The sequence below is a fragment of the Zalophus californianus genome, chromosome 7 (assembly GCF_009762305.2).
Source record: "Zalophus californianus isolate mZalCal1 chromosome 7, mZalCal1.pri.v2, whole genome shotgun sequence".
Taxonomy (NCBI): domain Eukaryota; kingdom Metazoa; phylum Chordata; class Mammalia; order Carnivora; family Otariidae; genus Zalophus; species Zalophus californianus.
The window spans coordinates 134,405,792-134,432,759 of record NC_045601.1 but is presented as its reverse complement, the minus strand read 5'-3'; the positions used below and the strand labels follow the sequence as shown (position 1 = coordinate 134,432,759).

General features: G+C 48.7%; 1 protein-coding gene across 2 annotated transcripts in view; it reads right to left on the bottom strand.

Moving 5' to 3' along the window:
- JARID2 (jumonji and AT-rich interaction domain containing 2) overlaps nt 1-20,628 on the bottom strand; it is a 246,434-nt gene extending 225,806 nt beyond the window's left edge. Inside the window, exon 1 of one of the 2 annotated variants that reach the window (XM_035728499.1) lies at nt 20,216-20,628. The gene's annotated coding sequence lies outside the window, so the exon portion shown is untranslated. The remainder of the gene's footprint in view (nt 1-20,215) is intronic. The other variant, XM_035728498.1, reaches the window with a different exon arrangement.
- Between the last annotated feature and the right edge of the window lie 6,340 nt (nt 20,629-26,968).

Genomic DNA, 26,968 nt, shown 5'->3' with positions numbered 1-26,968 from the left:
TCAAGGTAGAGCAAAAACATAACCCCGTCACCTAGAGCCCAGTCACCATAGAGCTGAGGGTCTGGGACTCGAAACTATTAAGCTTCTTAAAAATCTCAATTCCATACCTATGAAATGAGAAGAGACTGTCAGACTACCTCAAATAAATGGTTAGGGTCAAATACACGAATACCCAGGAATGATCCTAAGTAAACCATTTTGTCTGAAGAAAAGAAGTGCTAGGTCCTACAGAAGCAGTAAGGAAAGGCTATGTTCCCTACATAAAAACTCTGTGTGTAGAAACACAAACAACACACACACAATTTCCACATAACTCCTCAGGAAAGCCATTTCAAAGCTGAGATGAAGCTGAACCACCTCCTGGCAAAACTCAATTTAAGGCCATGTCACCAAATATTAAATTTACTGATCTTCTCAATCTGTGAGAAAAATTCTGTCCTGGGGACAGTCCAGGTCTGGCTAGACCGCAATTTGCTTCTGGATCCTGACTGGGCTGTGGTCTACATCATCAGTGAGAGCACTTCAGATGGCCATAAATGCTGCCTGAATAGTAACAGAGAGTGTTCTCCGACGGAGCAAATGTAGTTGTTTGTGAACATGTGTAAAACAATCTCCAAGACCAAGGAACCAGCCCATCACCCAGAATGCTCAGATGGACCTCAAAGTATACGAAAAGATGAAAAGGCCAATGTTAGGGGCGCCTGGCTGGCTCAACGGGTGGAGCACGCGACTCTTTGATCTCCAGGTCGTGCGTTCAACCTCACGTAGGGCACAGGGCTTACTTTAAAAATACTAATTAAAAAAACTGTTTTGATAAAAAAAATTTTTTTAAATAACAAAGAGCCAATGTTAGAAGACAGTTGTCAAGTCAGAAACTTTATGTTTTATTGAAGACGTGTCACAGCCCAGTGGCTTGGTCAGGGACTGGCGGGGGGGGGGGGGGAGGCAGAGCACTGGGTATGGGGCTTGCAGATTGGGATGGGAGGAGACAGAAAGCTATTCTAGGCTTTTCTTCCTCCTCTAAGGAAGCAACCACCTAACAAAGCGGCAACCATTGCAGGCCACTGCGAGGTGACGGCCGGGTATGGCACAAGCTCTGGGGTGTTCCCCGAGCACGAACCAGACAGCGAGGCCTTCCCTAGGAACAGCCCGCTGGGAACAGCCGCTGGGAAGAGCCTCCCTGGCATTTTCCACCTTGCCTGCCCCTGGCGTGCGCCTGACTTTAAGAGATTTAACAAAAAGAGTTATAGCCCCCAACTTCCTGGAGTTTTAATTAAACTTGGCTTGCACTTCTGAACAACCCTCAAGTTTTTATTTTGTTTGGTGGCCCCACTAATGCTTTTAAATGAGAGATGCTGTGAAGAGGAGGAGGGGATTCTCTGCAGCTGCGTGTGAGCATTCTGCCAAGAGAGGCACAGGAAGGAGGCTCCCGTGTTAAAAATTGCCAACCGGGAGATTTACGGAACAGCAGGAGGAGAATGGATGCAGGGGAGGAAGACGTGTGCATGTGAAAGATTCTACCAAAAGCTCCCTTTTTTGTTGTTGTTGTGAAGTCCCAGGGGCCTCTGGAGGCCGGTCATGCTTCAGCGACCCTAGCTCCCTCCCATTTTACCCCCATTCTAAAGCCACCATCCTCTCAGATATAAGGCAGAACGGAGTCTTAGCAGCTCCTTTCTCTCACCCCCAGCTCCCCAGGCCTTACCCCACCCCCCCCCCCCCAAAACAACAGTCCATTCTGCCACAACCAGATAATGGAAAGCAGCTTAACGGGGGACGGGGGGAGGGGAGGGCGCAACCGTTGCCCTCGGAACTAGATGAAGTCCCGGACTAAAGCCGCACTCCTAAGAAGGAAATGACAATCGTCTGGGCAAATGAACTTTTTAGTTGAGTTTCTATCCTGTTAGGAGCAGCAAGATAACCCCTGTCAACACTAAGAGGTCAAAGATGAGCTTCTCGGTTGTGTTGTGAGCGCGCTTAACATCGGAAAATCTAGCTCTGCCCTTAGAGGAAAGCTAATTAGGGTCAAACAGGCCGTCTGCGAGGGTTCGGAGGTTTGGCTTTAAATTTCTGCATCAAGCGACGGGTATCTGGGCCTTCCACAGCAAGAACAAAGTGGAGGCCCGCCACCTCTTACCACAATTTCCAGTGAGTGGATGGGCAGTTAGGAGCAAAGGTTTCACTCCCGTCCACCATGGAGCGGGGAAGCAGTCTGTGCTTCATGCATGCCCACTGAGGCCAGAGAGTACCAATGACTCATCTCCCCTCCAAACTCAGGGGTGAAGACCTTAGAGGTTCTGACCCACCAGCGTCCTGGGAGTGTGTCAATGTGCATTCCAGGGAACCAACTTTCCTTGTGCTGAACCCTCAGATGAATGGCCCCCAAGTAACACAACACCACCCTCGGGAATGTAGGTAAAATACATAGCCCTCTGGGGATCAGCATGCACACTGCCCACTAACCAACCCCCAGCCCATCGAGATGAACGGACAGTGACAAAGAGCTGTCAGGCAATCGGCCAGGAGGCCCTCTCTGTGAAGTCCTCTGTGACGAAACCAAGGTGAAATCCTATTCTTCCATCACACCCGACCCCCCAAGGCAGAAGAGCCCATGAACTGTCCTCCCACAGTTCCAAAAGCATGGGCTGAAAGGAGTCAACCGGAAATCACGAGAACCGGCACAGTCCATTCCCAGGGCATGCTGAGGCTGACATTTCACTGGGAAACCCGACGCTAAGCCCAGCGTTCTGAGCGGACTGTTTCACCCCTGCAAGGGAGCAATGGGGCACAGCCAGCCGGTTAGGATTTGGGCGTTCCTTTCCCCCCTACTGGCATCCCCAGACCTTTCACTTCCCTTGAGCCCATCTCTGAGCCACAGCTGTGTGGGAGAAGTTAAGGCTCTCAGCCCTACGTTGGGTGCTAGTGACCTGCTAGCCTAAGATTTTTTTTTTTTTTAGTTTTTTTGGATGGGCGGAGGACACTGAGGTCAGAAGAACAACATTCCAGGAAGCGCAGGCTCTCTGCGGACACATTTTTTTATGTGCGGAGCGGTGAGCTCACCCTCTCTCTCACAGTTGGCCACGCAGCAGGCTGCACAGTCCAAGCCCTGTAGGAGCCACACCGGTGTGCAGGTGGGAAGGGGACGCCTGCCACGTGGGGGGCACACACACTAAAACACCTACCCTTTGCTCGGGGAGGCACGTGCACCCCGTTTTACAGTGGAGAACACTGAGGCTGGCTTGAAGCTGAGGCCCGGTGATTTTCTGGGGTGCTCAGCTAGTAAGTGGCAGGGAGGGTATTCAGTCACTGACTTAGAGCAGTGACTTTTCTAGGAGGTCCCTCGGGGTCACGAGATGATGAATTCACTTGAATAAACACGAACACACACACATACATGCACGCGCACACAACACACAATCATCTGGATAAATATTCAACAAAACTGCTAAAAACTCAAAGAAGAAGGCCATACTTTCAAAACAAACTAGAACAAGAACACGCTGTTGACTCAGGAGGACTGCCCTAAAAGCAGAAGGGGCTTTGATCAAAGGTTCCATAAGCTGGAAATACACAAGCACCCCAGCCAGGAGAGAAACGGGTGGGGCCGAAACGGTTCCCGCAAGTGCGGCCAAGCACTACTAGGTGGAGAACAATGACCCTAACACTGGCTTCCTTATGAGGCCCTACAAACGAGCCTCTCCCCGCCCCCAGGGGGAGGGGATGCCGAGCTCACTGTGGGCCACTTTCCTTTTCACCACTACTGTTCTGGGGTGCGTGCGTGCGCGCGTGTGTGGTGGCCAGCCAGAGGGTGTTAAGAAGGCAGTTAAAGGGCGCGTGGGTGGCTGAGTCGTTAAGCATCTCCCTTCGGCTCAGGTCAACTCCCATCCCGGGGTCCTGGGATCGAGCCCCGCATCGGGCTCCCTGCTCCTTGGGAAGCCTGCTTCTCCCTCTCCCACTCCCCCTGCTTGTGTTCCTTCTCTCGCTGTGTCTCTCTCTGTCAAATAAATAAATAATCTTTAACAAACAAATAAATAATAAAAATAATAATAAAAATAAAAAAAAGTTAAAGATCTGAACTGTTATTTGTATTTGCTCTCCACTGAAGTTCACCGTTAAGGAAGAGTTAAATTATACTTGTCCATCCTCGCCCCCAAAAGAGCTCTTTAAAAGAAGAGGCCATAGAAGGACCCCGCCCAACTCTGCTTAATTAGCACATATACCACAGGGGATTCATCAGACCCATGTCCTCTTGTGCTCCAGAGGATTCGTAGGGCAAAACGTGGAGACATAAAGGAATTAAGAAGAGCCCATGTGACGGTGGTTGAGGTCTGGAGCTGAGCAGTGCTGACCTTTAATTTGGAGACCCAGAGCCTCGTGCCATCCTTTTTATGAATATGCGAGAGCACTTCAGGACATTTCCAGCTGGGAGGAAGGAAGCACCATTATTCATCACCATTGGCTGAAGAGACCTGACAGGCTCTGCTTTTAAAACCTATACAGACTGGCCGCCACCGCCGCCCTCCAGCTTCCACCAAGCAGGACTTTTAGAAAGACCCATGAGCTGACAAGGGGGCTAGAAATAAATCAGGGGAAGCTGGGACAATGCCACACTAGCCTGTGAAAGATCATGTATGCATGTTTAGTTCCCAAACACACGCTTGCCTGACCCAAAAGGGACTGAACATGCAGCCAAGGCTACACCAGGTCCCTGTGGAAAGGGGTTGGCATCCACTGAGGGACCCTGGGGAACACCCCCTAATTGGCTGGACGGGGACCTGTCCGGTGGGTCTTTCTGCAGCCAAGAAGTAGCCTTAACTTCTCTATCCGTGGGGAGAAATGAGGGCAATCCCCAAAGCATTATCACTTGGCAAAATAAATCCCACAAAGCAGAATCTAGAAGGTTACTGCAGATATCTGAAGTCCCAGCTGCCAACCCCATACCTATCTGGGGCATACTTATCTGGGCCTGGGAGGCTGACGAAGCCTTTAAAATTCAATTACAATCACTCTAAATAAAGGACTAAAAACAAATGAAAGCAAACCTAAGCTTGGGGTGGAGGGGGATCTCAAGGGACAAGAAATTCAGTGTCCCCCACCTTGGCCAAAAGGTCAGTCCCACAGCACAGATTGGAGCCGTGGCTGTTCAAGACAAGGGCTGGGCTGGATCCGGCCAACATGACAAGGACAACCAACGGGTCCTGTTCCTTAGTTTTGTGCTTCTAAAAGGGCGGTCGATGTGCCAACTATTTTAAAGCTCCAACACACTAATTCTGTAAACAATAATGGCGCAGCCTGCACGCTGCAACACTGGAATGGATTCCTCAACTTGGCCTCATCACTTATGCAGCTGATGAAACAAACACTGACAGCTTTTTTGCATTTGTAAAGGGCCCCACAGCAGCTGTGGTGATCCCACCATAGAGCAATGAATTAAGCCTGAAACCCAGCTGGGTCTGAACAGAAGCCCTTTTTGCACAATACAGCAAGACTATCATTGTTAACCTAGGCATTATTGGGAAATATTCTGCATTACATTAGAGGGCAGTTCTAACTCAATTCTTAAAATTAGCTCTAATAAGCAATTTTAGGAGGAGGGATGTGGCATTTGCTTTTGAAATGGCACAAGGATGTGGATAGGTTATAGGTACACCACACAAAGGCAGCTGGGCAGAACAGGACACAGATTTCCAGTTAAACAATGCAAAGATTATAAAAGTAGCTCCTTCTTAGATATTCATACACACACACACAAACACACACACACATTCACTCACACCTACCTTCTAAACTGAGGTAGGTATCTAACTTTGCCAATTCTTGGTTGTTTGGCCACTACAGAGAAAAATGCCAAATGTAGCTGTCTGTTGGGGCTCCCCATTGGGTAAGCCAAAACAATGACCTGAGCACGAGAGTCAAGTTGGGACAGGGAGCTGTGCCAGAAAAACCAGTGTGAAAAAACATGATTAACATCGTTGAGTCAGAAATGTTTCTGACTCCAAACTTAAGCACTATGTAATAAATAAGATTCCAAATGCTAACAGACACACTGGTCTTTGGCTTCCAATTTTCACCAGGAACCTCGAGGTAAGGCACAGACATCCACACTCCTCGAGTAGAGTGCATGTCCCCATGCACTCTACTCTGCACCTCCCAAAAGTCTTTGGGACACCCTTGGGCCACGTCACTTTTGCAGACCACTCCCCCACCATTCCACCTCTCCTCTCTTGCCTCACAATTTCTTGAACACTTAAAAAGAAGCAAAAAGTTTCTGACTCAAAGAAGAGACCAAGATCATCTCGATAATTTCACACCAACTTGGGAAAAATAAATCTGTTATAAATCAAAAACATCAAAAGAAAACATGGCACCATCCCTCTTCCTTAAAACGACTCCCATTTCTTAAAGGAGTTCATTATGAAGAGCCTAGTAAGCGCTTTTATGTTTAGGCAAAGCAGGCCTGGAAGGACCAAGAAAATCGGGGAGAATCTCTAGGTAGACAGCGGTTCTATGCCCCAAGGTGTTTTGCAGAAAAAACGTTAACATAACCACGAGAAAGTCAAAACTGAGGTAAGACAGGGCAACAGTTCCTCTAGTCCCTCTTCATGCTCCCAGAGAGGAGCCAGGGTCTTTACCCCTCCCAAAACTCTATGTGGATCTGAAAGACCCACCACTACAGCCAAAAACACCTGAGCACCCACAAAAAGCAAAATTCAAAGTCCCACCCTTTTTTTCATGCCTAAGTGGAGCATACACACATGGTTCTAGCTTAAACTTCTGTGAACACTGTCCACAGTCTGCAAAAGGGCAGAGGAAGTAAGGCCACTCTTGGCCCCCCTACACACATAATGAGGCGTGGCAGTCAGGCAGGGAGGAAAAGGAGAACCCCCAGTCCCCAAAGGCAAGGCCAGAGCCCCAGAAGGGGAGAACCCAGCTAGCACTCAGCTCAACAGAACACACAGTGGCTCAGGGACACAAGCTGAGAGAATCGCTTAGCAGGTTAACTCAAGAGCAGTAAACACATCTAGTCATGAGTGGGTTTGATGTGCCAGGTTTCCTAACCGGAGATATTCCAAGAGAAATGCAAATATCACCCCCCCACACACACACACACACACAAATACTTGTACACAAATGTCCGTAGCAGCATTATTCACAAGAGCCAAAGGAGGAAAACGACCTGAATGTCCATCAGCTGATGGATGGATTAGCAAAATGCGGTATGCCCATATGATGAAATACTATCTGGTCATAAAAAGGTACTGGTCCATGCTAACAACATGCGTGAACCTTGAAAATGTTATGCTAAGTGAAAGAAATCAGTCACAAAAAGCCCCATAGCGTAGGATTCCATGTATATACGAAATGTCCAGAGAGACAGAAAGTGGATTTGTGGCTGCCAGAGACCACGGACACTGGATGAAATGTGGGGTGACTGTCAATGGGTATGGAGTTTCCTTCGGGGGGGGTGACAAAAATGTTCTAAAACTGATCATGGTGATGCTTGCACAACTCTGAGTATACTAAAAAAAAAAAAAAAAAAAAAACGCTGAATTGTTAAGGGGAGGAAAAATCACATTCACATCCAAAATCACTCAGGGAAAAGACTGAGATGCTTAAAATGCCTTCCGTCTTGAACTACCACTGAAACGCCAAAAGAAAAATAGTTGACGAACTGCCAAACGAACTGGAATAAGTTAGAGATGTAGGAGAGTTTTAAAAAAGAAAGGCTAAAATGGGCTGACACTTTTGCTAAAGAAACAGCAGCAAAGGACAACAATGTGTGCCAAGAATATATATCTATAAAACACTGTACTTAAACTTCAAAGTGCAACGAGGGGTAACTTCAATCTCCCCAAAAAATTAAACCTGCAAATTTAGGCTTCCTATTCCCCGCCCCCATACCCCCCACCCCCCGAGCTATGCTGTGGGCTTTAATTAAGAGCATGGGAGTCTACCATTTAAATGCATTTACTCAATGCCAGGGCCTATTCAGACAAACCCTTTCAATGACTTTTAAAGCCATCTTTGGATTCTTAAGTTGGGTAGGAAGCAGAAAGGAGGGGACTCCAGAAGTAAATTAGATATTATTTATCAACTTTAGCAATCTTTCCACACCGGCAAAGGAGGATTATTTGCTGTTGATGGGAGCGGAAAAAAGCAACCACGAACCACCATCCAAGGCCTTCCCTGGCTCATATATAATGTCTGTCCCAAGGAACAAGCACTCGTACCCGGGGGCAAGGTGGTTCTGTTCTTTACAGAGATGACGGCAGTGTACAGAGAGAGTAAAAGGACTCCTCTGACAATAGGACCACTGAGGTCTTCATTTGTATTAAAAACTGTAAGCAAATGTGGGGCTGGCTTTTGCAAGTCAAAGATAATGGCCTTCCTTGGTAAACTGACTGTTCTTTATAATCATCATTATTTATACTCCCAAGAGGCTTTGCCTACCGCTCCAATAAATTCTGGAAAGAAATAACATGACAACTTCAGCAAGTCTCGTGGAAGAAGGAAAGCAATAAAAAGCGGGTTGGGGAGAAAAACGTGCTTCATTTTGGGCCAGGTCAGCACCGGGGCAGGGATCACATCACTGAATGCGAGCACGGAGCAGAATTCGGAGAAAAGAAGACCGCTTCTGAGCTTCAGAGATATTCCCCAAAGTCAGATCCGCACTCCCTGCCTCCCAGGGCTTTCTAGCTTACCAGGGCCAGAAGAGAACCCGTTTTAATAGCATCATTAGAGTTCTGATTTATCACAAGGACAAAAACAAAAGAGTGTGTTTCTCATCTAGACAAGAACGTGGTTGTAACATGAAGCTTTGCAAGTCCGTATCTGCAGCAAGAGTTTCTGCAGGACTAATTGATGGTGTTTAGATGGAGCTGGGGTGGGGGGAGGAGGGGAACAGGCCAAAGGATTGAAACAAGTATTCCCCAACCTCTTCAACTGGGAGACTTGGCCCGTGGCTCAGATGTGCCCAGAGCCCAGACTCTGGAACAATCAGGCAGGCCAAATGTGTTCCTTATTTAAAGGAGGTTTCCTTTCACTCTGTCAGCCACCTTTCAGATTCCAGCTAAGTTTAAACCACAATGGTTTGGAATCCTAACAGTAGTTTTGACGATTACGATACAGAATGGGTATTTGAAAACATTTTTAAAGACACAGGACGCTGAATCATGCACGAACATCTCCCAATCACTAACCCCCCCCCAAAGAAGTTTATTATTAAATCCAGAACCCTCCCTGGCCCCCTGCACTGTGGAAAAAAGTGATAAACCATCCTGGCATTTAAACAGAAACCGGATCTCTGCCACTCAAGGATGTTACCACCGCTGGGGATTACTTTCATGCATCTTTAAAATTCTTGCAGATTAAGAGTTCTGTCAGGGTGTCAATACCAATATTACTTAACAAAACTCGCCTTTAATTAAAAGTTTTAGCTCCAAGTCCCAAAGCTAAAGCAAAAAACTACTCGGCCCTAACACCGCTGGGTGGAGAAGGACAAGAACTCGCTGCCGGTGTGTTTTCATGTGGTTGTCGCTTTTTGCAGTTAGAAAGTCAACTTTTGGACGCCTGGGTGGCTCAGTTGGTTGGGCGACTGCCTTCGGCTCAGGTCATGATCCTGGAGCCCCGGGATCGAGTCCCGCATCGGGCTCCCTGCTCGGCAGGGAGTGTGCTTCTCCCTCTGACCCTCCCCCCTCTCATGTGCTCTCTCTCTCTCTCATTCTGTCTCAAATAAATAAATAAAATCTTTAAAAAAAAAAAAAGAAAGTCAACTTTTGTCAGATCAAAGCAAAAATTACTTGCTCCCAGGAGGACTGCTCATTGTGGCCTTAAATCCTTTTTGGAATGAGGGTGCGGTATCTGTAAGTCAATACATAAAATAAACGTGCCTCAAAAAAGAGCAACCAAGGAGGAGTCCAAGCAAAAAGGCTGCAGGGCTGGTATAACTGAATGTTAAAGCCAGGCCAAACTCATCAGACTCAAGAAGACGGTTTCCTTGGCCCCTACCAAGCCCCTTCAACCCTGTTCCTAAATAAACGCACAGGAATGGCTCTGCAGAGGGCCCCACCCAACATTTCAGGCTTTCTACACTGTTAAGAAACCAAGTCTAGGGGCGCCTGGGTGGCTCAGTCATTAAGCGTCTGCCTTCGGCTCAGGTCATGGTCCCGGGGTCCTGGGATCGAGCCCTGCATCGGCTCCCTGCTCGGTGGGAAGCCTGCTTCTCCCTCTCCTGCTCCCCTGCTTGTGTTCCCTCTCCGCTGTCTCCCTCTCTGTCAAATAAATAAATAAAATCTTTAAAAAAAAAAAAAAAGAAAAGAAAAGAAACCAAGTCCACTGTTCATTTGGCTTCAAAGACAGCAGGCCTTTGCCACTCAGAATCGTCGATATGAAAAGGAGTCACGTGCCAAGTATCGGGGACCAAGTTTTGTGGTGCGGTGGCCCATGCAGCTCCAGCAAGACAACGCGACCAAAGCCCTCCAAGGCACGTGAAAACCATGTGCTACCAATTTAACTGGGACTCCAGGCCATGGCTCCTTATGCAATGCCTTCCATTCCTGTTGGCTCTTTCATCCTCCAACATCAAGACATTATTACGAGCTGAAAATAGAACACACGGAGCTTTCATGCTCTGGGCGGCCCAAGAATGGAAAAGGGGGCAATTTGGGTAAAACCAATAAACGTTCAAGTTCTACCACATCTCTAAAGGGACATTTTGACTACAGAATTAAAAAGGAAGGAAAAGAGGTTTATCCAAAACTACTCTTTTAAAACACCAAAAAGTAATGCTTCTTAAGCAGCACTGTGATACCACCTCGACCTCATACGCCGGGGTGGAGGGGTGGGGAATCCAGCATCTGAACAAAGTGTGTCCAGTGTAGAGAGCAGGCTGCATTTTTCCCCTTAAGTTAGGAAGAAAAAGCAAGTCTTGGCGAGAAGGAAAGTGCTGAGCACCTGCATGATTTTCATTGTTTTTTATTTATTTACTTGAGAGAGAGAAAGAGAGCACACACTGGGGGAAGGGGCGGCAGAAGGAGAGAGGGAGAATCCAAAGCAGACTCCCTGTTGAGTGCAGAGCCCCACATGGGGCTGGATCCCAGGACCCTGAGATCACGACCTGAGCCAAAACCAAGCATCCAACGCTTAACGGACTGAGCCACCCAGGCGCCCCTTATTTTCATTTCTACCCTTTTCTTCTTCAGATGACAGAACATGCTATAATCAGCAAAGAAGATAATCCAGAAACACTATGTTCCCTCTTCAACCTTGAGGCCAGAGAATGTCAGCCAAGACCACCTGTGGACTTACAAGAACACCACAATCTAGATACCAGTTTATAAAGCACTTCCCATGGTGCCTCCCACTGCCTCCTCCAAAATGTCCTTGAGATTAAAGGTGTAATTCTCCCCATTTTATAGATGAAGAAACGGAGATTCAGGTCAAGTCATCTATCCAAGGCCACCTGCTCTTTTCCCAGTGTTCTGCAGCCCTGCAGTCAACTAAACTATAAATTTTCTGAGAACAAGGACGATAACCTTTTTCCTAACACCTAACCTGGTGCCAGAGCATGGCAAGCAACCAGAATATATCAGCTGTATGTAACTGAATGGTCTGCCAAGCCAGGGCCCGCTGGGGCCTTTGTAACCACGCAAAGCCCACCTCACAAACGGGGCTGAAATTACACGTGAAAACGTTAAGATTCCAGATCATCTTAACGCATGTCAAGCCTCACAAGAAAGCATTTCATCAACAGGAAATATGTAATTGTACCAGTACACATACTCTGTTCACCCTTCATGACCACAGTCGTTCTAATACCGCGCTGTGTTCTTAGAGCAATTTTGTTTTACAAAGTGATTTCACCTATCTTATCTCGTTCCGTTGGAAAGCCCTGAGAAAGGACAAGGAAAGAAAACAGAAACTTAAATAAAACCCAACTGACATCTTGACTACTCGTTACAAGGGCCTGTGTATTGGTTTTTAAAAGCCAACAAACAAACCAACCCACTGGCCTCATATGCACTGCTCATGGGACTGTCGATTAGTACAGTCTCTCTGAGAAAACAGTGGGGTAACAGGGTTCTCACTGTAAACAGGGGGCACTTCTGGTGCGCCCTGGTGGCTCAGTGGGTTCAGTGCCCGACTCTTGATGGCGGCTCAGGTTTTGATCTCAGGGTCGTGAGTTCAAGCCCTGCACTGGGCTCCACGCTGGGCGTGCAGCCTACTAAAACAAAAAACAAAAAAACAAAACATGGGCATTTCTGAGCCAGTAATTCCACTTTGAGGAATCTGGGAGTTAAGTGAAAAGATACAGATAAAGGCCTGCTGGGCACATCATTTTGCACCATAGGCCCCAAACTGAAAAGGCCATCGAGAACAGGCAGGTCAAGTAAACCGTGGTAGAGATCAACCAAGTGCCCTGCAGCCATTAAAAATAACGCTGCAGTGTTGTATTCTGATCATCAAGATAAGATATAAATGCAAAAAGCACATAACAGAACATCACTCAGGAGCACGCACCCACACACGTCAAACTATACGTGTATATGTGTGTATCTCCCCACAAGTGCAGGAATGCCCAGTATGCGATTGCAATGGTTCTTATCATTTGCAGTCCTCCGAACGGAAGGATTTCTTATGAAGCAAAAAAGTTGTCTTCAAAACGTGACTAGTGCTACTGGCATCTAGGTATGGGGCTTACCTGTGGATTTTGTTTTCCCATGGAAACGATTCAGTGACTGCAGTTACCATGGATAACTGAGAATCCACCTGGAAGGAGGCAGGATTCAGAAAACCGTGTCCCAAGAACAGTAGCAACAGAAAGCCTGCTGCTGTATCGGGGCCTGGATTTCATGCCCTGGCTGTGTCACTGACGACATGTGGGGCCTCAAGCAAGTCACTCAACGGCCCCACACACCTCTGTTTTCTCAGTTAAGAGATTTCTGTTAGCTACGTTCATCTTTTTCCACTAGAGCCATAACAATTCCCTCCCACAACTAGGCAGTATCTGACATACTCCAAAAGTTCACCTCAACAGTTCTTTCCTCAGCTGCGCACTGATGTTAAATTCGGCCCCTCCTCTTGGCGGGTTGTAATAGGATCAGAGACAGGCAACCACAGATTCCAGTGCCCAGAGGTAGGTTTAAGGAGTCAGGGCGACAGAGAGAAGGGGCTTAGCCCTGCCTGACTGGAGGACAGGGGTAGCAGGCTGTCCTGCAAGGCCTCAGAAAGGCCGGGTGGGCTCCTTCAGGCAACCCACTCGAGGAACCAGGACGTGCAAAGGCCAAGGGGCTGAGTGAGCTCTGCTAAACTGAAACAAGTGCCAGGATAGGCCCAGGGTACAGCAAAAAGGGCTTCTCGTGATGTGCTGAGGACACACTTGGTTTAGATTTATCCTGAAAGCCACAGGAAGCCAATGAAGGATTATGATCGGATTTTCAATTTCAAGGATTATTGCTCCAAGATCCGGTTTAAACATCTTGGGCAGAACATCTTTGTGCAGAGATTCGGGGCCACCTCCTCTCAACTGTCAAAGCTGCCTCTGGTTCACCACCCCGACAGGCTTGGGAGTCAAGTGCTGGATGATAAAGAGAGCTTCAACAAACAGAGGGAGTGGGGGGCTGGGAAGAGAGGACATGAAAATGGACTTCTAAAGCTACTCATTTGGTTTATTAAGAAGCAAAGTAGAGAATTCATTTGACTCATTTATTTGAGTCAGCTAGGAAGGCTGCCGGCAGGCCCGATGTCTCCAGGTTGGTGATTTCCAACTGTGTAATGATACCTTGACCATTTGTGCGGGCGTATGCAATTTACAAAGTGCTTTCACATCAAAAATCTCACCAGCTCTCCCAGTAACCAGCCCAGGAGGTACATGGAACCAGTTTTCCAGATGAGGAAGCAGCTCAGTGAGGTTCCATGGCCTGCCCAGGGGTCACGTGGCCCGTGTAACGCAGGACCCAACCTTGAACTCAGCTCTCATTCTCGATCCTGTCCATTACCTCAGACGTGCCCTACATATTCACGACGAGCCTGTGAATGAAATCTTGGGAATGTGTTACTGAAGCCCACATACTAGTGGAAAGGCACATACGCAAATTACAAAACACTCCAGGTTTTAATGTCTATACCTGAGCCCTCCTTCTGCAAACCTATGGAAGGAATAAATGCAAGAAACACATGCTCAAGTCCTAATCGCTGCTCATTTCCTCCTGGCACCTGTTTCGGCCCCCAAAGGCACCAAACACTTTAACAACTGGTAGAAACGAGAACCAAGAGATAACCGCTGCAGATCAAGCCCTAACCAAAATTGTGCTTAGGAAATAATAGGGAAACAACCTCGCGGATTTTTAAAAAAGAGCAATAAAACAGGGCACCAAAAGGTCTCCCACACTCTCCTGGAGCATTCATTCAGAGCAAGCAAACCAGAGGGTCTCCTGATGGAAAACAGACAGACAGATACACACACACACACACACACCCTCTCGCTGCACCATTCCCCCCCCCCCCAATAAGAGTGCTGGGAAAAAACTCCTGCTTCTACTGGAGAAAACAGGTGTATGAGGGAAGAGCTGCACTGGGAGGATGAAGGGGCAAAACCTGGCTATTTTGTTAACCTTCTAGGATTCCTGGTAACTAAACACTGCTGGTGATGACATTTCAATGCACACTGGCCTTCCTCTTCATGGGTGGTGGAGCTTGACAGACTTACAAAATTAGAACTTAAAATCCAATTTAGGCCTCTCAGGCAGCACCAGCCCTCAAAAACAGCTCTCCAGAACTTCAACCAGTAGGGTTCCCCTTTCTAACCTCCTCATACATCCTATGACTATGTGAGTAATTATGTATAATGTTCCCATTACTCATGCTGCTTCATTAACATATCTGGGCAGCCTTTGTTTACCGCATGGCCCCGACCCTGGTGAGGACTGAGGGCAAATGATTTCCCCAGCGCCCCACAGTCTCCTAAACAGCAAATTCAGGGGCAACAATACAAGAGCCAAAAAAAAAAAAAAAAAAAAAAACCAAGATTATCCAGCAGATTTGTCACAGCCCCTGCAACGAGAAAGCAGGTTCTCCTTTCTCGGAATCCTGGAGAGCTAATGCGCCCAGCAGGACCTCAGGTACCACCGAGAGGGTGCGGGGGACGCTTACAAAAACACAGAGCACAAACCAGCCAGGCCCAAGGGGTCCTGGGATCTCGGCTCTTTTTCCAATGAGAAGTCAAGGAGACAGCCAGCTGGGGATAAGGGGGTAGCTCCACCAACTGGTGTTTAAAAAAACAACAAACACAAACATGCACTTGAGACAGACGCACTCCTTCTGTTCCAGGAGGCTGACAAACTGCCTTAACTTCCCCAACTTTCTTAAGCAAAGAAAACCTCTCCGGAGTCTGCCCAGAGCCCCGGTTATGGCCTTTTCTCCCCCTTTTCGGGGCTACAGTGATTTTACTTCTAAAGAGAATGAAAAAGTGGGAAAGAAATACGTAGCCTTTAACTCTCTGGCCAGTGTCTCTCTGCCTTGGTTTTCTCTTCTGTAAAATGGACTCAACAGCCTCTTTTTTCTGTGTGAACGCACTATGGAAACCAATGTGGGCGGTGATTTCCGAACTGACTGGGCCTTCTCTTCATGATGCTTTCAGGAGGAGTGGGTGTTGTGTGGCCCATCTACGGGGTTTTCTACAATCCAAGCTCTTCTGGCACATTTCTTCAAACTTCAAAGAGAACCCCAGGAGAGATGGGCAGCGTTCTCACAAGATGAGCAAAATCTGTTGCAAAAACAGTGTGGAAGTGGAAAGAAACCCAGACAGACACCTGAGAGGCCCAGGATGTGTCGTCCCAGCTGCTCACTCAGGTGGGACCTAGGCCCTCACCCAGTGGGACAGGATCTACGTCCGTACAACACAGACCATTTCTGATCCCAGACGTCCTCAGGGAACTAAAATCACAAGCCACGTGCAAGCAGAGGCAGGAAGAGCAAGTCCCGGAAGCAGGCAGGTTTCCCTGACCAGGAGCCAAGGGGTATCCAGCCCTTCCCGCCACTTCCTACAAGGTTCAGCTCTGCTTTTAGTGACCGTACCCTGAATCGGCAATGAATGAAAACTCCCTTTAATAAGGGGGAGGCTGGGGCACCTGGGTGTCTGCCTTTGGCTCAGGTCATGATCCCAGGGTCCTGGGATCGAGCCCCGCAGCAGGTTCCCTGCTCAGCGGAGAGCCTCCTTCTCCCTCTGCCCTCCCCCTCCCCCTTGCAGGCACTGAGTTCTAACACATTTTTTTAAAATTTTTAAAAATAAATAAAAGGCGTGAAGCTGGCAGAAGGTATAGTGTGAACTGAAGTCCGAAGAAAGATTAAAAGGGTAAGAAAAACCTCACTCAGATGGTCTACAAAACAGACAAATTAACAGCAACACCAAAGTCATCAGAGCTCCCACCTCCGGAACGAAGGAAGGCTGCAATCATGAGGCAGGCAGGGAAAAGGCTTTAGGGGCACAAAAGGAACCAGAAAAAGGGAGACTAGAGGCCAGCTGGAGAAGTACCTGAGACCTGGGGGGGGCAGGAGGGAGAGGCAGGTATCAGAGGTTACCTCCTGGAGATTGAAAGAAACAAAAGAGAAATTGATTCAAACTAAGATACTGAGATTCAATTGGTCTCCTTTCCATTAAGAGGTACATTTAAGGATTTGAAAGGGAGCAAACCTTCAGCAGTATCTCCTAAGTGAGACCCAATAATTAAGATACGAGCTTCTGAACTCCATATAAGTTAGGTGTAAAATCACAAATCTTTCTGCCCCCTGCCATCCAGTGACTGACACAACTGTGTTTTTAATTCTAAAAGTTAATACAAGTTACCTCGGCAGGACCACTCTAAGTCACCTGTGCCACCTGGCATGAACTAGATAGGGAGCCTGCTCTAATACCTGGGGATTAAGGCTAAATACAATGGAAGCGTTCTAATCAGGAGATAGGGGCCAGAGGCTGGTTAGCTCCTGTAAAGTCAGGCGGGAAACCTTAAAATCCATATAGATTTTCACATTCTAACTTAAACACCTAAACGTACTTTTAGTAACAGATTTGTTGAGAATTCTTCAGTGTTCCACGTTATGCTTTTTTTTTTTTGGTGTGTTTGTTGGGAAGGGAGTTTGGGCATAAGTGAAGTTTGATTCTTCAAAGGGAATCACTTGCCAAACAATGCATGTACACAAGCCCTAAGATTTTCCCCAAGTTTTTTAAATGGGCGGGGCCCACATCTAATTTAATGGCCGGATTTTTTTTTTTTTTTAGTAATTCAACTTTTATCAAGCGTTCCCAAAACAGTCAACTTAAGTTTTCACAGAAACCAACTCTCAAAAAAAAAAAAAAAAGAAACCAACTCTCTTTCCACACTTGTTCAAAGGTTTACATAATATTTAACTGTAATTGCAATAATAAGTCTAACTGGAATAACCAGATTTGGAAACAAACAACTGACACTTGGCAAGCCTTCTATGGGTGGGAGCCAAAGGGGACAGAGGGACACACCCCAGGGCTAATCACTGACCAGGAGCACCGTGCTAGGGTCTGACAGCCAGGACATTCTGCAGCTAGAAGAGCAGGCAGGTTGGATACGTAGTTAGGTGGTTAGGACAATGGTTATGTAATCCTGGGGGAGACGTAGAGATGGACCACCAACAGGATTGGAACAATGCAACAGGGGTGCCTGGCTGGCTCTGTCCCTGGAACACACGACTCTCGGACCTCCAGGTTGTGAGTTCAAGTCCCACCTTGGGTGTAGAGATTACTTAAAAATAAATTCTTGGGGCACCCGGGTGGCGCAGTGGGTTAAACTAAACGTCCGACTCTTCGTTTCAGTTCAGGTCATGATCTCAGGGTCGTGAGCTCTGCATTCAGCGGGGACTCTGCTTGAGATTCTCCCTCCCTCTCCCTGTGCCCCCCCCTTGCTCGCTCTCTCACTCTCAAATAAAATCTTTAAAACAAAATAAATTCTTTTTAAAAAAGAACAATGCAACTAAAGGTCCAAAAACGAAATTTCTTACACTGCAAAACTTTTTAACCACTTTAGATAAAAATATCAGTAACCTGGGTCCTAAGAACATCATGATCAAGGGCAAACCTTAAAAATATTCCGGTTTGGGCTTTACCAAGTGTTTTAACGTACTAGGCTTCACATGACTTGTCTGTGTCATCTTTGAAAGGAGGAAGATAGTTCCCATTTTGAACGTAACAGATACCAGTTATATATTCCAACAAAAGATTTTCTTTCTGAAGAGAAGTTTAAATAACCTTTGGAGCAAGGTATATATTAAACACTGGAGTTATTTCCAAGGCACTTGGAAGTGAGTCAATAGCCCCCAGCTCAGCAACAGGAAGTGGTGTGACCTACTATGAGAAAAGACACAGCCATTACACCATCTGAATACCAATTAATTCCAGGTGGCTATGTGGGCCAATGACTGTGGAAGACACACAAGTCAGCTACTTGTCTACCATGAAGTGATAATCATGCAGGCAACAGTAAGTCGGATTATTTGGGGACACAACTTCTTTTTCCTTTTAAATTTATACGACACACTTTGGACTCTTGATAGTCTAACTTCCATAATCTCTGCATATAGTAAAAGCCGCTCAAATGCCCCTGCCATATACATTTACGTAACAAAGAATAAAGTTTTCCACTACTAGACAGAGGCAGAAAGCAAGCCATGTAAACAGCAAAGGAAAGAAAAAACATAGCAATTAAATGACAAGTACAAGGTTTTTTTTTTTCCCCTCAGAACTGTGAAATAACCCAATGGTATAAAAGGGGGGGGGGGGGAGCTCGTAAATCCTACCACTATATTTTGGTATACTTCTCCTTTTTTCTTTATAATTTTATGTAATTGTAATTATAGGAAATCCTGTTTTTGAACCTTGTAATGTGATCTTTTCCCAGTTTTGTTTAATCATACTGCAACTTTTACATCAGAAAATTAGATACTTAAAACCTGACAGCCTAGTGGTACAAATTCTGCCTGAGCTGTCCTAGAAATCAAACTGGTAATTTGTTTTTGTGCTCAGCACATGACTCGGATCTTTGTGTGGCAGAGATTTTTTTTTTTTTTTTTAATTTCAAACTCCTACCTGCTATAACTATAAAGCCTCAAAGATCAAATGGTGTTGAAGCCTCGATATCATCCTCGTTACTCTCCCTAGAAATAACCCATCCAGTGGAGTGATGGAAATGGCAGAAAACATCATGGAGCAGAGACATGTAACTGTTTTTATTGTCCAAGGGGATTGGGGCTTTGAAAGCAAATGTTTTCAGTGATTCAAGGTATTGTGGTGGGAGTCGTGCCCAACACAATTAAGACGGGATTACATTACAATTTATGAGTTTCTCAAGGATACCATTTAATACAAAATACAACCATCATTTCTCCCAAAGCCTGCCATCGACAATCCCACCCCCCAACTCTGCTTTGCGGAGGCAATAAACTGAACGGCAACTCAGCAGGCATCTTAGGCTTCTGAGACCAACTGTAGGAAATGTGCTGCCTTCCACCAGCTCAAGGAATAACACCCCCTGACACAAAGAGCAGCATACTCTGTTTTACATCGTTCCCGCACAGGATCCTTCCAGATAAAAGTGAGAGGCAAAGGCAGGTGTTACCTTTTCCATTTTACAGACGACTAAACAGACTCAGACTGAAAGCCTCCTGTTCTACCGTCCGGAAGTACTAAGCGCAGAGTACCCTGAGACTTAGTTGTCCCGTGCTCTTCCAAAAACACGTATCAAAGACGAGTCTTGCCTGGTCCCCCCCGCCCCAAAAGATAAAGCACAGAGCTGGCACAGCGAAGGAGGCGCGCCACCCCCTCCCACGGTATTACAGGGCTCCCAGAAAGAGCAACAGTTGCTGCTGAGCAGCATCACCCAGGAAGGCATCCCGTCACATCCCCCAAAGGCACCCCAAACACGACTTCAAGTGACGAGGTGGCCAAATCCACAACACAGTCCTCCTACAAAGCAAAGCGTTCCCTGAATAAAGTTTCCTTGCTTTTTCAAAAGCGCTGCTGAGCGATCACAGCGACCACCGTAGTAATGCCACACCGTCAGCCGACCTAGAAACAGAAGAGGCGAAACACATTTCTGCAGAAAGGAGGCGTCTCCTCCCGGCTCCCCACCCCTGAATGGAACCGGAGCTAGGTCGGCAGCCCTCGTTGGGGGACCAAAGGCTCCCAGGCGCTCACCTGCAGGGAAGCGCAGCGTTTCGGGGCGGAAGGCGGAGGCCGATCGCATCCTCCTCCTCCTCTTCCTCCTCCCACGCCGCAGCCCAGCTCCGCCGCGGCCCCCGCCTCCGCTCTCTCCCTCCTCCCCCGGCCGCCCCGCCGCGTGGAACCTCCCGCCCGACTTTTGACGTCACGGAGTAGGAGGAGAAGGTTCCACCCGGGCCCGTCCCTTTGTGACGTCACAATGACAACAGAACGCGGCCGGGAGCGTCCGGGAACCCGGAGCGGGGGAGGGGGCGGCAGAGGGAGGAAGGGGGGGAAGGCCGGCGCGAGGCTGGGGGGAGAACCGGGGGGCGGGGAGGGGGCGCGCTGACGTCTCGCCGGCTTAACCTGTTGCTCTCGAGACGGCACTGGAGCCGGCGGGCAGGGCCGCGGGGAGCCGGCCGGCCGGGCCGCCGCCGCCATGCTCGGCCGTGCGCGCGGCGGGGGGCGCCCGCTGCAGCTGTGCGCCGCACCGCCCCCACCCCGGCACGCCCCGCCCCCCCCCATGGCGCACCGCACCGCCCCCTCCCCTCCCTTCCCCCGGGCCCAGCAGGCCGCACCGCCCCCGCGCCCCACCCACCCGCCAGCCGGCTGGCCGGCCAGCCCCGAGCCGGAGCCGCAGCCCGAGCAGCCCGGAGCCCGGCGCCGGAGCCGGCAGCCCGCCCCCTACAGGCCGCGCGCGCGCGCGCCCGCCCGGCCCCGGCCCAGCCCGCCGCGACCCCCGCGCGCCCTCCCCTCGGCTGCCGGCTCGAGCACGTCGGGAACACGGGCTCCGCTCCGCTCCCCCGGCGTCAACTCGTGCTCTGCCTCCCGCGGCCGCCGCCAGCCACGGGGCTTGCGGCCGGACGCCCCGACTCGACACAATCCACTGACCGCCAGCAACAAAAAAATCCCACCCCACACCGCTCTCCAACTTAGCGGGGTCTGGGATGGGGGTCGGGAGAAGGGGTGGGGGCGGCGGAGGCGGTTCTTGTCCAAGTTCTACCCCATTTGCTTTGTGGCTGCACCCGGATCGGACGTGCCCCGGGAAGGCGTCCACGCTCCAAGGCAAGGTTGTCTCCATGCAGTTTCTACAGCCCGAGTTTAAACTAGTCCTTTGCATTCTACCCAGCCCTCTGCAATGCGGATGTATTTTAATTCTTAAATTCTTCAGGGAACAGCTTTTTTAAGTTGAGCTTGATTATTTAACCTTGCATTTCTTTCATAGTTGAAGTTTACGTGCCTAGATTAGAATCAGCCCTCTAGAAGAGGCATTCGGGTTTTTCATTAAATGTATTTTTTTACAAAAACCAGTGCCCCGAAGGTCATCTCCCATTACACACATCACATTGCTCAAAAAGGGAAAATATTAACACCAATTTGTCGACTCGAGTTAAACTTTCTTATAACGTTGCATTATTCCTAGTGTATGTTCATTTGGGCTTTTAAAAAAAAAATGGGTTCTCTGATTTAAAGCATGCAGCTAATCACCGATCACTCGAGTGCATATTTGGTTAATCCTCCGTCCCCCTCTACCCTCCCTCCCCCCAAACTTAAAAAAAAAAAAGCCATACACAAAACAAAAACACTCCCCATGCCAATCAAAACGTAGCTGTACTATGCACAAAACAAATTTAACTATTCCAAGCCATTTAAATCTCTGAATAATCACCCAATTTCAGAAGCCCACTTAACAGGGAGAATTTATTTGTAGTCACTTACACATGTATTCACGTACCTACTTAAAAACATTAGCTATATTGTATGTCTTTTCTCCCTAAAACTGGAAACCATGAATTTTTAAACAAAACCAGTCCCATTATTAAAGTCAATCCCAACAAATGCATTCGCTGTAACATGATTCCCAACTGATTTACGTTGCGAACCAAATAAGCCAAAACGACCACATACATTAAATTTGATATGCCAGTGCAGGGAACAAGATCGCCATAATCGGACCCTCGATTGCAACTTAAAGGGCTTCCAACACACACGCGTTACACGATTTTCCAAATAACATTAATAATAATAACACAAGCTCATTTGCATGCAAAGTGCAATATGGGGCCAAATCCGCCCGAGAATGCAGTTTAGTTACATTACCGCAGCCCCCCCCCCCCCCCCAAGCTCCACCAAAATCCCTAGCCTTTCATCTAAAACTAGATTATGGTTGTGTCATTCGAGGTCAATTTATTCACTTGAGGTATCGCTACACCAATCTGTTTTTTCATCCAAACTAGGCAGACACGACTTTGCCTGAAAAGCCCTCTTTCAGAAAAGAAAGAAACAGCCTTATCGGACGCTGTGTTTAAAACCCTTCAGCTGCAGAATTATCTATAAACTTGACATTCACAGCCATTGCTTAAAACTGCAAGTCAAAGGATGTGTTGTTAAGAGCACTTACGTATTTCTTCTGAATGATATTCCTCTTGGGTCTTTCCTTGCTCATTCTGAGATCCAAATGCTGATTGCAAAAGGGGACAATTGCTTCATGAATTTAAAGCCGTCAGAAATTTGCAAAAAAATATCCTGGTGGTTTTTATTGTTGTTGGTGGTGGTTGATCTTGTAATCCGACTTTTCTTCCTCTTCCCCCAAAGCCCGATTCGCCTTGAAATAAATCCGAAATTGGGAAGGAAAAAAAAAAAAAAGAGCCAAAGACGAACGAAGCAAACAACAACAACAAAAAAAATTCACTTTAGTAAAACACTCATAATGGAAAATTTCCCCCGAAACACACACACACAAAAAAAAAACCGACGCCCTTCACTCCCCCCCTTTTTCCTCCAAAAAATACATCAGCGAAACGTGAAGGTCCTTAGTGTCTGATCTGTAGTTACATCTTGGAAAAGAAAAGGGAAAGATAAATAAAAAATGTTGGAAGTCACGTTTGTGCTGCAGCAGCAGCGCGAGCAGAAGAGTCAACTCCAGCGGCGGCGGCGGCGGCGGCAGCACCACAGCGAGGGCTCGCCGAGTCTCTTTTTTCCAAGCCCCCTAACCAATGAGAGAGAGGCTATCCAGCCCAACTTTAAATGGACTCTGCTTTTATACAAGTTAGGGCTCCTCGGGTAATTCCCCGACGGACGCTAGCCGAAAACTCCCACAGCTGAGCCACCAGGCGCCCGCCTACTCCGGCGCAGACCGACCCCGGCCCAGTCCGGAGGACCCCCGCAGCCCCATCGACTAGACACCCGAGAAGCTTCGACGAACCCTTCCCGGGCAAACCCTCAGGCATCGCTCCCACGCCGAGCCTAGGAGTGGAATTGAGAGAGGCTCCCTAGCCCAATGCATGGCACGCTCGGTCGCTCCACCTCACCCCCTTTCCCCAGCTTGCCGCTCACCCCACAGCCGCCACACGCCAGCCCCCACCCCCGCCCCTCGCGTCTACCTGCAGCCGGGCTGCTGGATACCAGTGCCCCAAGACGCCCGGCCCCGGGGAGAGCCGCCTATTCCCGGGGCACCTTAGAATGGTCCCCTTGATCTTCTGGAAGTTGTAGTCCCCCGACTACAAAATGGCTATGGCCACGGGAGCTGGGAACTACAATTCCCAGCCTGCCCCGCAAAGCCTGTCACTCAACTCCCCTCCCTCCTCCTCGCCCCCTCCCCCCTCACCGGCCCTGCCAACAAACGCTTGGATGTGTCCCGCGTGTGACACTGCTAGAGGCTGGCTTGGGATTGGCCCGCAGAGCGTGTGGTCCGCGAGCGAGGAACTCCCCACGCCGGCCCGCCCCCGCCCCCGGGCCCCGGCCCCCCTCCCCCGGCGGCGCCCCGCCCCCACCCGCGGCGCGAACCGCCTGTGGAATCGAGGAATCGCGCGCGCGCCGGCCCGAGCCGAGCGGCGGGGGAGGGACGCGAGGCTTCCTGGGGGAAGGCCTCGGAGCGTGGCGGCGCGGGGGGCGGTGTCGGCGAGGGGTTGGAGCCAGTCCTAAGGAGAACTGGGCCACGCACCAAGAGGAATCCTCGGTGCGAACTAGTTGATCGGCGGCGCCTGCTGCTTGTGCCGCGCAGCCGGTGTCAGCTCAGGACACCGCCTCGCGTCTTCGCACACGGCGTGCTGCGGCCGGGCCCGGGGTAGGCTGAGGTCACCTCGGCCGGCGCCCCGCAGCCGCACGCGCTGGAAGGCCACCTCCTGGCGCGGCACGCGGCCCGCCGGCCGAGCCGGACGTCGGGGGTGGCCGGCAAGGGCACCTCGGGCGGCCGCCTCCGGCGGAGAGATAAACCCGCCCGGGGACGTCCAGCTCGAGCTCTGCCCGCGGAGTGGTGCCTGGCGCCGGGGGTGCCCGCGGGCGAGCGAGGCTAACACGCGGAGCTGCAAAATGAGTGGAATACGGGAGACCGAGCCGCACGGCCTTGCGAACGGCAGGGAAGCATCTGGAACGCCGAGTGCCGGGAAGATGCCCCGCGCGGGCCACGAGGGAGCCGCCTTCTACCTGCCTCTGCCCCCTGTCATGGTTATTTAATCGCTGACGGGAAGGAAGGAGCAAGGCCCGGCTCAGACTCCTCGGGCCTTCTTCGCCTTCTTAACTTCGTCAAGTCTTACGCAGCCATTCTGCATCATAAATTTCCTTGTTTTAACTGTGGCTGCGGAGAAGTAATGTTTTAAATTATCTTCTCTCAGGCTCCCCTCTGGGTAAATGAAAAGTGGGGTCGCTCACACTGCCTCCTGCTCACTGCTGTACGTCTTATTCCCCGTCCCATGCCGTGGACCCTCCTTCCCTTGAAAGGAGAACTACTCGGGTAGCACAATCGGTTAGATTTTTATTGGCAGCACTGTTTCGGGAGGTAACCGTGGTCTAGCAAGTTCTCCGAAACTGGTGGTTAGAGACCTGGATTCAAATCAAACCTTAGCCCTTCCTGAAAGGCAGCCGGTGCCTTCTCGGAGCTTGTCCTTGGCCTCGTCCAGAGAGTCGGGATGACCAGACCTTACGGGGAGGATTATGTCATAACAACCTAGCTAAGAACCAGCCACGGTAATAGGAAGCTTTCGGTAAAGGAAAGAAAATGCCTTTTTCAAAGGGCTTTTTAATTATTACTCTACCTTTTTAAAAAATCTGAATGCCTTCGAAAAAGGAACAATTTTGTCTTTTATTCATTGCACAATCAGAAAAATAAATGGCCTTCTGTGCCTCGATATTGCAAAACTTGTTTGCCGGTGCCATTTGCCGGGAAGGACTCTACAGAACAGACTCCACTTTTCAGGATTGGCCACCCAAGTGACTTTATGGTTAGGTTACAACGAGGTGTTTTCAAAAGATTTTCTGATCATTAGGACCTACCTGTATACCGGAGGTCTGCACTCCTCCACAGTGTTAGGATTTTAACCAGTTTTCTGGAGGTTTAATGTCAGATCTGTCATCCCCCGGCAAAATATTAAAGAACAAAGGTGGGTTTCTTCTTGGTTCCCTGAGCTAGCCCTGAGGCCTGGCTTCTCTGTCCCAGGCCTGGGAACTCCCCTGCTGGGCTACCAACTTCAGGTCACCACACACATAAACTAAAAACCCTTCGCCTAGTTGAGGCTTGAGGGCAGGGGAAAGGAAGGAATTTGCTCATTTCCAAAAGATTTGGATAACATTCGTGTTGTTTTGCCTGAAAAGGAAAATAGATGGGCCTTTTTGGGGATTTAAAGCCTTTCCTGTTGCAGAAGGCACTGTCTCCTGATGGACATCCTTTCCCTGCTGCCTTGGCAAAGTCATATATTACTACCTTGCCTTTCTTTTTCCTCCTCTTTTTTGTTTTCTTTAAATCTAATTCACTCTTCTTTCTCCTGATGATTTTAACTCCTCGTAGCACTTCTCTTGATGCCTTCAAGTGAGGGCAGTAGGGAGGGGCAGAATGGAGGGAAGACCTCACCAGGTGCATTGCTTCTAGGGGACCTGCCATCCCTGTCCTCATCCCTGAAGACACAGAGAGAAGGGCACCTGGGTGGCTCAGATGGTTAAGCGTCTGCCTTTGGCTCAGGTCATGATCCCAGGGTCCTGGGATCGAGTCCCACATTGGGCTCCCTGCTCCTTGGGAGCCTGCTTCTCCCTCTGCTTCTCTCTCTCTCTCTCTCTCTCTCTCTCTCTCCTCCTCCTCCTCCTCCTCTGTCTCTCATGAATAAATAAATAAAATCTTAAAAAAAAAAGACAGAGAAGCCTTTAAAGTCCTTTGTGAAGAAACACACAGCTGACTACAATGGCCGACTTAACAGTCGATTGTGATACCTCTAAAAAGTGCTGAAGTCCCTGCTATAGCAACAGGGAAAAACTTGCTAAAGGGAATTCATAACAGAGGTAACCAGGAACGCGGGAGTTTTAAAGGATAAGTAGGGGTTCAGCAGTTTGAAGGAAGCCAAGCAACTCTCTAGCATGGAAAAAAAAATTATTGAGAAACTCAAAAACATACCGACTTTATGGATAAGGACCCAATTTTTGTTTTGGGAGTGACTAGAGATGAGATACTGAGAGGTAAGCAGGAGCCAGGACCAGAAAGGTTCTGTGTGCCAGGCAAAGAGTTTGGACTTTGCCCAGAGGCTAAATGGAACCTTAGAAGGATTTTCACTAGAGGTATAAGCAGATTTGCGTTTTTGGAAAGTAGTTCTACCTGTAAGAGAGATGAAATTAAGGATTGGAGAAAAGAGATTGGAGGCAGGCAGACCTAAAAACCAGTTGTAATGTTACTGCATAAATGAGGTGAGAAATGGTTATGATCTGACCCGGCGACAGAGGAAAATGCCCATAGAGAGCAGAGAACAGGTTGAGAAATATTTAGAATGT